General features: G+C 54.4%; 1 long non-coding RNA gene across 1 annotated transcript; it reads left to right on the forward strand.

Annotated features, from left to right (window-relative positions):
- Positions 1–1,244: 1,244 nt before the first annotated feature.
- LOC148774250 (uncharacterized) lies at positions 1,245–5,783 on the forward strand. Its single transcript, XR_016035885.1, has 3 exons — positions 1,245–1,265; positions 3,884–3,973; positions 5,692–5,783. It is a non-coding gene; the product is annotated as an uncharacterized LOC148774250 (long non-coding RNA).
- Positions 5,784–8,454: the final 2,671 nt, after the last annotated feature.

Genomic DNA, 8,454 nt, shown 5'->3' on the forward strand with positions numbered 1-8,454 from the left:
CCGTTCGTGTGTCTGTGTGTGTCTGCCTGGGTTGTCTGCTCTTTCAAGCTCCGTCAACCTGAATCTGCACGTTTGGGTGTGTGGATTTGTGAGCGGGTCTTCCCCTTTCCGAAAGGCCCGCGAGCTGAGGGGGTGTCTCTGATTTTCCAGGAATGTCTGTGACTGCAGTGTGGGTGTGGGTATGTGTGTGTCTGTGTGCACGCCTGGGTGTCTCTGAGGGTGTCTGAGAGAGACACGCCAGGGTGTCTCTTTGCATATCTGTCTGATTTGATTTCCTCGTAGGTCTCAATTTTTTCCAAGCCTATACTCCCAAAGGAGTGAGTCTGAGGTTTAAAGAAAACCATCTGGAGAGAGTGTAAAGGGGAGTGACGGCAGTCTGAGAGGGGGAGGCCTCTGGGGGATGGGTCCCCAGGTGAGATTGAGGGTGGACCCTAGGGTGTCAGAGGTGGTCTGGGTGTCCCATAGGGTGTCCTTTGAGATCTAAGTGTGCAAAAGTGTGTGTCCTGAGTGTGTGTGCCTGGAAGTGCTCAGTATTTGAAGCTGTATCTGCACGTCTGTGTGTGTGTGTGTGCCTGAGCATTCCTGAACCTCAGGATGTTACTGCCCATCTGCATGTGTTTCAGGATCTACAACTGTGTCTTCATTTGCACACCTGGGGCTCTGGGGCCAGGGGTGTGTCTCGGAGTTGTTGAGAGTGTCCCCTGTGAGTCCTGGGCAGGGGGTCAGCTTGTGGGAGGGAGTCACTGTGTGTCTGTGATCCTGCAGGACCCACCCCCACCCCCACCCCCGAGGGGTCCCCAGCACCCCCCACCCCTGGGTCTCTGAAGCCTGAGCCTCTGTGCCTTTCCCAGGAAGGCCTGGCCCAGACAGTGGGGGAGGGGCGCTGGGGGAGGGGCCGTGCGCTGAGGTCCAGTAGGGACACCTCAGAAGAGGCACAGTGATGCTGGCAGGCTGGGGGCCTTCCTGGAGGAAGAGGCCCGGGACCTGTCCCCCTCACGAATAATGAAATTGCGGTGAACATTCCGACGCCTGTGCGGGTGTCAGAGACCGTGTGACCACCTGACTTACAGTTTGGGGTTTGGGGTTTGAGGAGGGGCTTGTGTCGCCGAGCAACCAAGCCGCGTTCATTCTCTCGGGTTTGTCCACAGGCTCCACGGGCATCCCCAGAGTCAGCCCTGTCCGGGCGTCAAGGAAAAGCACCGGGCCCCCCATCCCGCTCCTGCCCCGGGTCGACGAGAGACCTGGGTCGCGATGTCAGTCTCGAGGTCAGTTCCGCGGCCACGGTCCTGAAGGGTCTCCGCCTTTCGGGCAGGATGGCGCTGCAGGGGGTCTCCGGGGAGAGCACGGGTGGGGGGCACCCAGGGAGGATGTGTGGGGGCCTCCTGGGTGGTGGGGCGCAGGGGCGCAGCCTGGGGGCCCCTGAGACCCGATGGGGCGGGCAGTGGGGCCCCTTGAGGAACCCCGTCTCCCTGAGGGCAGCCGCACCTTCTAAGCACCCTGAGGTTTGCGATTCAGACACACAGATCACTTTTTAGCCTAAGCATCTCCAAACACTGCATGGATCAAGTCTCTCCCGGCCCCTCTCAAGTCTCAGGGTTTCTGGGGTCATCGGGAGGAACAAAGACTGCAGCGGGCAGAGGAGGCTGGGGTGTCTGCAAGAGGGGGGTGGTGGGGACCCCCTCCTTGTCCCCAGGTTTTCAGTTCAGTTCAGTTCAGTTGCTCAGTCATGTCCCACTCTTTGCGACCCCATGGACTGCAGCACGCCAGGCCTCTCTGTCCATCACCAACTCCCGGAGTCCACGCAAATTCATGTCCATTGAGTCAGTGATACCACCCAACCATCTCATCCTCTGTCATCCCCTTCTCCTGCCTTCAATCTTTCCCAGCATCAGGGTCTTTTCAAATGAGTCAGTTCTCCACATCAGGTGGCCAAAGTATTTGAGCTTCAGCTGCAACATCAGTCCCTCCAATGAACACCCAGGACTGATCTTTAGGATGGACTGGTTGGATCTCCTTGCAGTCCAAGGGCCTCTCAAGAGTCTTCAACACCGCAGCTCATTTTAGGGAGCACAGGGGCAGACCTGTGGACTTCTAAGTTTGCGGGAGGAGGTGGGACTTTGGGGGGGGCACTGCAGGACCCAGGAGAGGTCAGGTGGGCATCATGGGTGCAGGCACAGCCGTGACCAAAGAGATCATCCAGAAATTATTTCTGGGGGCCAGTCCAGAGGGGAGTCTGGGGCAGGGGAACTTCTGGAGGCATTTGGAGGTCCTCTGAGGACACCTGTGATGATGCGCTGCTGAGTAAGGCCTTGGAAATGGGCTTGTTGACTCCAAGGATTCTGGGGGGTCATGCCTGGTTGTGGGGGGGGGCGCCTCCCAGAGGAGCGGCCTCCGGGGTGGCGCCGGGCCCGGGGGCCGGGTCAGCCGGGGGGACGGTGGGCGCACGGCGGCTTGTGTCTTCACCTCTGGGGCTGCAGGGCAGCGTGTCCGCAGGCGCCTCTCGGTTCTTTAGGGTAAACCTCTGGGCACCCCGGTGCCTCAGACGCTGGGAGAGAGTCCTGGAGAGCCGCACCACGTTCCTGGGGGTCGTCCCAGCTCTGAGGGCCCCGGAAGGCCGGCCCAGTTCTGAAGCCCACCTGGCCTGCTGACCCGCCGCGTGTCCCTGTGCCTCAGCAGCTTGGTGACCCGGGGGGCTTCTCCTCCAGGGGGTTCCTCTCCCCCGATGACCTGGCCCAGAAGGAGGCCCTGGACTGGCGGGGAGGGGTGCTGGGGAGGTCAGAGGTCATGCTGGAGGGTCCCAGTGTCAGAGACGGTGATTCAGGGAAGGTGGGCGGGAGATGGTGGGGGGAGGCCCCCTGAGCCAACGCAGGACGGCCTGGGTCTGGGTCAGGCTGTGTTCTCAACCCTTGACATGCATTTAATCCTGTGTAATCCTCATGTTTCATCATTCTGCTCATTTTGCGGAGGGGAAAGCTGACAGCACAAGAGGCTAAATACCCCCAAACTGGGGCTTTCCAGGTAATATACATGATAAATACTTAAATCGAAATTTAAGATAAATAATGAATTACCTTTTAGTATAAGTATGTCCCAAATATTCCATGGGACTTGCCAATACTGAAACACAATTTAGCAGAATAAATACAAAATGAATTTTTATGTCACATAGAGACTTGATCCATGCAGTGTTTGGAGATACTTAGGCTAAAAAGTGATCTGTGTGTCTGAATCGCAAACCTCAGGGTGCTGTGTCTTTCTTGTTGCTGTTGTTAAATCTTGAGATCCCTCAGCTAGTGATTGGCAGGCTGGAATCCCCCTGTTCTCAACCCAGACACGCCTGGGTGATGGTGAGGTGGAGGTGAGGAGGCCCCTCCCTGCTGTTCTGAGGGCGGGACTGAAGCCTCCTGTACCTGGAGGGGCAGGACAGGAGGGGAGGGCCTGTCTGAACCCCTTGGGCAGGCTGCCTGGTAGCCCTGGGATGGAACTGAAACACAGCACTTGGACTGCTCTACGAGTGTACTGACTGAGTACCTGCTGTATGCCAGGCTCCAGAGGCCCTTTTGTTACCCAGCTGGCCGAGCTGAAGCTTCCTGGTCCCAGCGTTTCGTGTCACAGTTGTTCTAGTTTTAAAGGGGGGTGAGCCCCAGGTACCACGAACCCTGCCCTTGTCCTTGCCAGGTGCCATGACAACCGCTTTCCCAGATCACACCCTGGGCCTTGGAGGAAACCAGGAAGAGGCATTGCCAGCAAGTCCCCTTGGATGCTGGGGACCTGGAGACGTGGGAGGGGATGGAGCTGTCTGAGTCCACCCGACCTCTGAGTCCACCCCCAGGCCGCCTGGCTCCAGCGCCCAGACACTAACTGCTCTGTCTCCTGTCCGCAGGGAGCAGCTGTGGTGCCATGATGCTGCCTCTGAGCACCATCGGGGGCCAGGGAAGGGAGGAGGTGCAGACCAGGCCTCCGCAGAGAAGAGGTGAGACCCACGTGGGGAGGAAACTGTGGGCAGGCTGGAGGGGGCAGTCTCCAGGCTGGTGGGGAAGGGATGACCCTGAAGACTGACCCCTCGTGTCTGCCACCTCTCCTGTGCAGGAGGGGCCCTGAGGGGCGCCCGGCCGTTGTAGCTGACATGGTGATGGTTCGACAGATTCGGGCCCAATCCACTGTGTCTTCCCCCACGTATTTTATCAAATCTGTAGCAGCCTGTAACCATCACACAAAATGACAGACATACCTCTCCATCGCTCAGCTTTGTAGTTCCTTCCCCAGACAGAGCTACTTCCCAGCTCCTTGTCCAGGCTTCCAGAATGCTCTATGCTCACTCGTGGAGACAGGGATGAGCATGTATCTGTTGCTGTGTATTTGTGTCTGATATACGGGTACGACACATGCAACTTTCATTGCCCCAGTGCCTCCTTTATTTCTGCTCCGACACTGACAATCTCCCAGTCAGAGTCCCAAGGCTTCCCACACACCCACTCATGCACGCTTTGCAGTGAGGGAGGGACAGGAGTTACCTCGCTTTCCAGATGGGAAATCTGAAGGGGAAAAAGTGCAAATAATCGGCTCACGGTACAATCTGAACCCGTCTGGCCTGGGGGTCTTTGACCTTAAGCACCACGTCCCCTGTCCATCTTGAGGACCTTCCCCCACAAGAGGCCCGGTTTGTGTTCCAGCTGCCTGGGATTCCACGTCTCTCTGTGCCATGTGTGTGCTAAGTTGCTTCAGTCGTGTCTGACTCTGCAACCCTACAGATTGTAACCCTGCCTGGCTCCTCTGTCCATGGAATTCTCCAGGCCAGAATACTGGAGTGGGTTGCCGTTTCCTTCTCCAGGGGATCTTCCCTACTCAGGGACTGAACCCGGGTCTCCTGTGTCTCCTGCACTGGCAGGCGGATTCTTTACCACTGAGCCTTCAGGGAAGCTTAACCAGGTTCCTGCAAGTGGCCGTTTGGGTTATTCCCAGTCTTTGATGATGACAATAAAGGCAAATAGAAATAGGACTATACTTGGCTCACACTGCACACAGGGGAGTGGATCCAGGACTATGTGTTTAAAAGGGGAGATGGCAGCGTTCGAGGGGATGTTTGCACAGGTGGCCTGGATGGTCCTCCAGAAAGAGGCCAGCTTCCATTCCCAGAAGTGGAGGAGTCTGCAAGGAAATAGATGGATTTGTGGGCAGCTTTGAAATAGCAGGAACTTTCACTCCAAACCGACATGTCTGTCTTCTTCAGGGAAACCCAAGTGTTTTCTGGAGACACGTGCCCCACTGGCACCTGCGTATCAGCTGTGCCTTCCTCCTGGGCACAGGCGCCCCAGGGCATCACTATCTCCAGAGCCCCTGTTGTCTAACTCCAGCCTCTCCACTCACTGACATTCCCTGTCTGTTCCCTGTGGACCTTCAGGATGCAACTTCATGCATCTCTGCAGGCACTGCTGTGCAACCTCCCCAAGTGTCCTAACCTCTGTTCCCTTATCTCAAAGTTGGATGAATACAGTGCCCATCTCAGAGAGTTATCATGAACAACCAAACAAGCTAATACCTGCAGAATACTTCAAAGCTTGCTTGACACATAGCAGGTCCTCCACCCGTCTTAGCTGTCGTCACTGGTTTCATGATGAACATTTCATTATTATTGAGTTTCTCAAGCCTCGGCAGGCGAGAGGGTCTCATGCCTCTTTCTTCCTCGCTCAGCCCTGCCTTTTGAGAGCACTGCTGGTCAGCCAAGGGAGCCTACCAGAAAGAATGCAAGAGTGTCAGCCAAGCGGGTGCCAACATGTCCCATGGTGAGTCTGCTTGTTTTCCCCTTTGACCAGAGAACCCTGGGCCTGAGAGGTCAGGCTTATCAGCCACCCTCACCACCCAGCAGAGACCCTTGGGTAGCTGGGTGCCCCTTGCCCCGCCCTCATCCCAGATGTGGCCCCATCCTGTGAAGGTGGTGCTTTTCCTTGAGGGTGCTGCCCTCTTTCCTGCCTCCTTCTCTTTGCTAATTCCAACCTCTGCTCCAATGTCACCTCCTTCATGAAGCCTCCCTTGACACTGCCTCCCCAACCCCTTGCCTTGCTGAATTTCTTCAGCATTATTATTGCTACGTGAGATTATACCATTTATCTATTTGTTCCTAATCTGTCTCCCTTACGAGAGTAGTTCAGGGGGAGGATGGTAGCAGGGAGCCCCTGTGTTGTTCAGTGACATAGCCCCTGTCTAGATCAGATGTAACCCATGTCAGGCACTGTATACACTCGGGCTGATTAAATGAAGGAATGAATTAGGGAACGGCCCCTCCTGCGGAGGCAGCTGTGGCCTTGTCCACCTGGGTACCAGTCCTCCGTCTCCTGCTCACCCCCTTGACTTTTCTGGGGGGACCACCTGTCTCCACGTACTTTGGATGGATCTGATCCCATTCTCAGACCAGCTCCAGGTACGCCCCTGACCAATCAGAGCCGGCAGTGCCAAGGTTCCCAGTGATTGGTCCTGGGCTGGCACGTGACTCACCCTTGGCCAATGAGGCGTCAGCTCTGTCTCTGGGCTTCTTAACAGGCAGGAGGCAAGGCTGGAGGGACCCTGGTGAGAGGTGTCGGGGAGGCCCTGGGTCAGATGCCTGCGAGAATGTCTTTCCTACTAGTGCCTGCAATGGTCCAGGAAGGACTCTTTAGAAATTATATTAGAAAAGAAAGTAAGAGTCACAGACGGTATAAAGATCATCCAAATTCGCCAATTGCTAACATTTTTTCTATTTACATATTTTCTTTAATAAAATGTAATATATATGTATATTTATTACAGTATATATACACATAATATACCTAAGTGTGTACCACCTTAGAAATACAATATTCTATTATATAAGGGTGGGGCTATTGTCACTTTCTTGTGTTCAACCCTGATACACACTTCATCTTATCCCTGTACTGGTTTTGATATTAATACTTTGCTACGTACTGTCCATTTGGCATTCTGTTCCCTCCAACACAAGGCCTAGTCTAGGGCAGAGATTGTACTTAGTAACGTATCTGCAATTTTCTTTAAGCTAGACAGTCCCCTAAACCTTGTTTGCCTTTCATGGCACTGACCATTTTGAAGTCCAGAGTCACACCCATCCTATATGGTGGTTTATTGGGTATATTTTTTACCATCTCCCTGTGAATGAGATTCAGGATAAGCTATGATCTCTGGAGCACCACCTCAGTGATGTCGTGTCCTTCTCAAAACATCACATCTTGATGCACACGAGGTCTGTGCGCCATCACTGGTGATGCGAATTTTGATCCATTGGGTCAAGATGCTTGTCCCATTTCTTTGATGAATAAAATCTGACTTTCCCATTTCTAATAGGAACTCATTGGAGAGACACTTGTAGGATGCACTAAATAACTTAGAAGTAGAGAGAATTCTGATTGGTCCTTCCAGGTCCTTTGCTCACCACTGAACCAATCATCAGCTAACCTAGAAGCAGAGCACATTCTGATTGGTCCTTCCAGGACCACTGAACCAATCATCAGCTGAGGTGACCCTAATGGCCCCAGACCGGATCACCTGACCATGGGAATGCGAAGAGAAGACGATCCCTCCCTTTCCCCAAACCTGGAGAACACAAGGAAGGGATGAGGTGGTGATTCACAGCCAGGGGCGGTTTGTCCCTCAGGGGACGCCTTCAATGTCTGGACACATTTTTGTTTGTCACAATTGAAGGGGTCGTGCTAAAGGCATCCGGTGGCCAGGAATGCTGCTTAGCATTCCTGCAATGCTCAGGACGCCCCTGCCCCACCCACTGCAAGAAGGATCTGGACCCCAAATGTCACAAGTGGGAAGGGCTGGTAACCTGGGAATAGGAGAAGGATGGTTCTGTACCGTGTGGAGGGAACACTGTCCTGCCCACCCCAAGCCTCCCAGCTGGCATCCCAGACCTCTGAGGCTAAGGGCTTCAACTCCAGAGTCTCAGCGCTAGGTTCAAGCCCAGCTTCAGCCACTACCAGCTGTGGGACCCGGGACCAGTTCTTGAACTCTTCTGTGGCTCAGTTTCCTCATCTGTGAAACAAGTAACCCCACGAGGGGTTACTAGGAAGATGAAGTGAGTTCACATCTGTGCTGCACTTACCTGGGAAAATGGGCTTCCCAGGTGGTGCTAGTAGTAAAGAACTCACCTGTCAGTACAGGAGACACAGGTTTGATCCCTGGGTTGGGAGGATCCCTTGAAGGAGGGCATGGCAACCCACTCCAGTATTCTTGCCTGGAGAATCAAGAAGGTTATGTACTCACTTCTAATCCTGAGTGCCGCATGTTCCCCACCTATACGTCTGATCAAATGTCAGAGTGGGAAAGCTTACCAGTGCCTCCCTACCCCCATTTCCTCATCTGCAGGATGGAGAAATAAGATCAGAGGTCACCTCGTGAGGATTAAATGGGACCTGACATGTCATTCAGGCTAAAGCGTCCTAAAAGCTCAAAAACCATTGG

The sequence above is a fragment of the Moschus berezovskii genome, chromosome 22 (genome assembly GCF_049115385.1).
Source record: "Moschus berezovskii isolate FMDL1 chromosome 22, NW_MosBer_1.0, whole genome shotgun sequence".
In the NCBI taxonomy this organism is placed as follows: Eukaryota; Metazoa; Chordata; class Mammalia; order Artiodactyla; family Moschidae; genus Moschus; species Moschus berezovskii.